Source organism: Pteropus medius, unplaced genomic scaffold, assembly GCF_902729225.1.
Source record: "Pteropus medius unplaced genomic scaffold, Ma_sr-lr_union100, whole genome shotgun sequence".
Taxonomy (NCBI): domain Eukaryota; kingdom Metazoa; phylum Chordata; class Mammalia; order Chiroptera; family Pteropodidae; genus Pteropus; species Pteropus medius.
Genome location: NW_024356249.1, coordinates 18,871,072 through 18,876,323, shown reverse-complemented (window position 1 = coordinate 18,876,323; position 5,252 = coordinate 18,871,072).

The following is a 5,252-nucleotide window of genomic DNA, read 5'->3' as shown; positions in this document are numbered from 1 at the left end:
AGCTTCTGCTCAGCAAAAGAAATCATAAACAAGATAAAGAGACAACCATACAAATGGGAAAATATATTTGCAAGCAACATCTTCGATAAGGGCCTAATATCCAAAATATACAAAGAATTCATACAACTCAATAACAACAAAAAAACAAATGATCCAATCAAAAACTGGGCAGAGAACCTGAACAGACACTTCTCCCTGAAGGACAAACAAATGGCCGACAAATATATGACAAATATATGAAAAGATGCTCAACATTGCTAGCTATTAGGGAAATGTAAATCAAAACCACAATGAGATACCATCTCACAACTGTTAGAATAGCTATAATTAACAGGACAAGTAATAACAAATGTTGGAGAGGATGCAGAGAAAAAGGAACCCTCATGCACTGCTGGTGGGACTGCAAATTGGCACAGCCACTATGGAAAACAGTATGGAGTTTCCTCAAAAAACTAAGAATTTATCTACCATATGATCCAGTGATTCCTCTACTGGGTATTTACCCCAAAGACTTGAAAACCCATATCCAAAAAGATATTTGCACACCGATGTTCATAGTATTATTCACAGTGACCAGGACATGGAAGCAGCTGAAGTGTCCTACGATAGATGATTGACTAAAGAAGCTGTGGTACATATATACAATAAAATAATATTCAGCCATTAGAAGAGATGAAATACTGCCATTTGCGACAACATGGACGGACCTCGAAATAATCATGCTAAACAAAAGAAGCCAGACATAAAAAGTTGAAAATCACATGATATAACTTATATGTGGGATATAAACCTAAAAGCAACAAATGAACAGGACAAACAAACAGAGACTCATGGACATGGACTATAGACTAGTGGTTACCAGAGGGTAGAGGATTGGGGAGGAGAGAGGAGGTAGACAGGGTAAAGAGGGTCAATATAGGGGTTAGGGGGAGGGTGAAGTGGGTAAAGAGGATCAAATATATGGTAGCTGAAGGAAACTGGACTTTGGGTGGTAAACGTACAATATAATATACAGATGTCAAATGATAATGTACACTTGAAAATTATATAATTATATTAACCAATGTTACCCCAATAAACTTAATTTTTAAAAAATAAATAAATAATAAAATTAAATTAATTAATTTAAAAAATAATCAGGAAGGATATCTCAGATATGGAGGTCCTCACTGAGAAGTGACAGGTCCCAGCCCCACACCGGGATCCCCAGCCCCAAGCACCATTACCAGGAAGAGGAGTCCTCACAACACTGGGCTGTGAAAATCAGCAGGGACTCAGTTCAGATGAGAAGGAGGGCTACTGTAGACCCAGGCATCCTCATAAAGGGCCTGAACATGGATGTACTTGCTCACAAACATTCGCCCTACGCTCCAGAGAGGGAACAGCAGCTCAAAAAGTGCCATTGAACATACAGGAGAAACTGAATTGTCTGGCTTTAGGGCTAGAGCTGGAAGGGCTGTTTTCTACCAGACTAAAATGTCAGTGGGCACCATTATTCTTTTCTTGAGCCCTCACCCGCACCCAACCCTCTGCCTACTGTGGACATCACAATTTACAGCCTACCCAGGTCCCCCTTAAATATCCACCAAATTTCACCTTTTTGCTCTGATCCTTCTGCTAGAAATGCCTTTCCATCAGCCCCAGCCCCTTCCATTTGTATGCTAAACTCATACCTGTCCTTCAGTACCCAATGCAAGGATCACCTCTTCTGTAAGATCTTCTCCAATCTACCAAATCCACATTGGTCCTTTTTCTTGTGCTGCCATACTTTTGTTATTTTACTTTTCAAGCTATATGACAATAATTAGGTTGATACTATATTGTGAGTTTTTATGGCAAGAACTACGTTTTATCTTTGCATCTCTAGTACTTTGCCTGGAATACAATAAAATGTCACCAATAAACATCTGTCGATAGAAAAAATAAAAAAGCTAAAGACAAATGCGTTTAACCACTCAATAAACATGCATTATTAAAAGTAAGTTGTGTTTTCAAATCATCATTTAATAAGTATCAATGAAAGATGTCATATACTATTACTCTTTAGTATTTACCAGAAATGAGTGATGGAAGAATACAAATTACGTATTCTCAAAACCTGCTTAATAATTTATGTTAAAGCTCAGAAATTTGGAAATTACACGGTTTTGAGAACTGTTTGTCACAATGCCTCTGCTCTCTATTTGCCACTTTGAAAATGCCCAGTTAACAAAATCCTTTACTTTAAACGTACCTTATAATTGCTTTGATTTTTAAAAAGTCCAGCAGTCTGATTATTATAACTCTAGGTTATTTTGGAATTCCTGAACCAAATCAGTTCTGTTAATAGTCCTTGGAAATACAGAGCAACCAAGCAGATGCCAATAGGAAGGGAGATGCTTAATGTTCATTTGGTGGGGCCTGAAAATACTGTTAACGCTAATAATTGCAAAAAAACATTGCACTATAGAACCAATGTTAACTGTGGAAGTGCACTATAAATATAAGCATCTCTTGTTCCTTCAATTCCCTAAAAATATCTGAAAGACTAAAATAGAATGTACATCTAAACTGTATCTTGAGGCCTCTGCTGCTCAAAACAAAATAAAACAAAACAATCTTCTCCACTCCTTAAAGCCTGTTCTTCCTAAAGTTAGCATATTATTTTTATAAAATCTCTATTTAAAAGGACATAGGAAGGTTTCTCGCATACAAAAATTAATTCTCATTACTCTGTTAGCTGTGTTAGTTTGTTAGATTTTCAAAGAGAGATCAGCTCCCAAGAGGTTCAAAGAGGGATAAGAAACAGGAAGTTGTTGATAGAAAAGGAAGCCTGAAAAGGAAAAGATAGAACTGGAGGCAAAATTCAGTCTGCTTTTGACTAGGGCAGGCCTTGATTTTTACATAAAGATATGGTGATTAAAACTTGCATAGAAGGAAGCAAAGCAATGGCTTTCTAATGGATGCTCTGATAAGAATTAGGATTCAACCTTAAGAGTCTCTGGGGCTCAAGACTATTGTAGTTCCCAAAGAAAAGCAGTCTTTGTTTTGGCTTGTTTCGCAGTGACAAAGTGATTAAAACCAACATAAAGGGTTCCTAGCTTGGGGTGGGTTTCATTTATAGTGCCTTATGTGGGACCTGACTGAATAAGACTACTCTACATTTGAATTTCTAATTTTAACCTCCCACAAATGTTAGAATTAGGCCATAGCAACAAACTGTTTTGCATGTGAAAGACAAGAAACAATGTGAACATGGACCTGCCTATACATACTATTCCAGAGTGGAATAGAATCCACATCCAATGGACTACAGGAAGAACAGCATGAAATCAATGGGAAATGTTACAAGATCAAAATGGTAGATATACTAGAATGGGCCACCAAAGACCAATCACCCCTGAGGTAGAAACAAGTGGCAATATAGGAAGCAGGAAATGGAGAAGTTAAAGGCTGGCTAGCAAAAAGTTGTTATATTAAATAAAGTCTCTTTGCCAGATACAGAAAAGATTCTAATATTATTACCAAGAACAACTATTTAGTGAAGGTTTATTTATAAAACTCATTCAGAGTTTTAAAAAAGCTATGACTAGCTGTCTGAAAAAAAAAACTTTTCAATAGTAAATCGATAATAACGATACTTGTTACCACCAGCATACCCCAGAGTATATTAGTTTCTTAGGATTGTCATAACAATGCACCACAAATAGAAACAACAGAAATTAATTCTCCTATAGGGTAGAGGCCAGAAGTCTGAAATCAAGATGCCAGCAGGGCCATGCTCCATGACTGAGTAGCCTCCTTTCTTGCATCTTCCTAGCTTCTGGTGGTGGATATTTGATGTTGCTTGGTTTATAGCTGTATCACTTCAGTTTTTGCTTCTATCAGCCATGTTGTTCTCCCTGTATGTCTCTCACATGATGTTTTCCTTCTCTTATAAGTATACCAATAATACTGGATCAGGACTCACCCTAATGACCTCATGTCAATTTGATTACATCTGCAAAACTCTTATTTGCAAGTAAGGTAATATTTACAGATGCTGAGGGTTAGGACTTCAACATATCTTTTTGAGGGACACCATTTAACCAATAACACCCAAGATCCTTTCCCTCGATTCAGCCTCCAATGATAATCTAAAGTAGGTCAAGCTCTAAAATAAAATTGTCCCAAGTTCTAAAATAAATTTGGTTCAAGCTCTACCATTTCCAAATAAAAGCTTCACCATAACCATTATCCACCTGGTAATCTTATGACATTAATCTTATGGGTTCCATTTTTGAAACACCTTTACCTTTAATAAACACATCATGTAAATGGATACTTAATACATTCATGTTTCTTTTAATCTATCTATATATCCCTTACTTCTATGTCTATTCCTGATGATGAGCTCCCAGAAAGCAGTGACTGATTAACACTTTTTTTCCCTTTTCCTGTTAAGCTCTTTAAAGGAGTCCCTACAGTAGAGTTTTTTGGACCTCTAAAGATAAATTCCTTTTATATGGAGCAGCCTGGCAGGGTTAACACTGAGTCAGGATGGGTTCACATACAGCCACACATTGTATTAGGAACCTTTTCCTATCTTCTAACTTAGACTTTGACCTAAGTGACTTAAGTGTAACAGACTCCCTACTTCCTTATAAGGATTTTTATTTCAGAGGTCCTATTGCCCTTTCTTTAATCTGGCTTCCCTAAACCCTTCCTGCCATGAGTACATCAAACATTTCTCTATATGAATGAACACCAAATATGGCCATGAACCAAGTTCTTTCCACTAACACTTTTGGGACTCAGACAAATTAAGAAATATAGTTGAAAATCTAAGTGGCCTTCTCCTTTATTGTCATCATTATCATAATCATCCCTGTCATCATTAACATTTATTGAGTGCTTGACAGATGTTTTCTCATTAAAAGCTCCATAAAGTAAGTACTTTATCATTCTAATTTAATTTGTGGATAAGGAAAACTAAGGTATAAGGCCATTAAGTAACTTGTCCAAGGTCACGCAGCTACAATACATGGTGAAATACAGGATTTCACGGAGCCTGGGAAAGCTTTATCTGCTCAAGGACACAGAGGACTCCAGGAGCCTGTTACCAAACTTCACACACGTGCAGCTGGTAGCTGGAGTCCAGGTAAGATGCCATGTTATAAACAAAAGTTACAGGAAGAAGAGATAAGTAGTGTGGTATTGACTACAGGTTACACAGTAGTTGATAAACTCCTAATTAAGCAGGGAAGTTGAAAAAGGAAGAAAACTGAGTGACC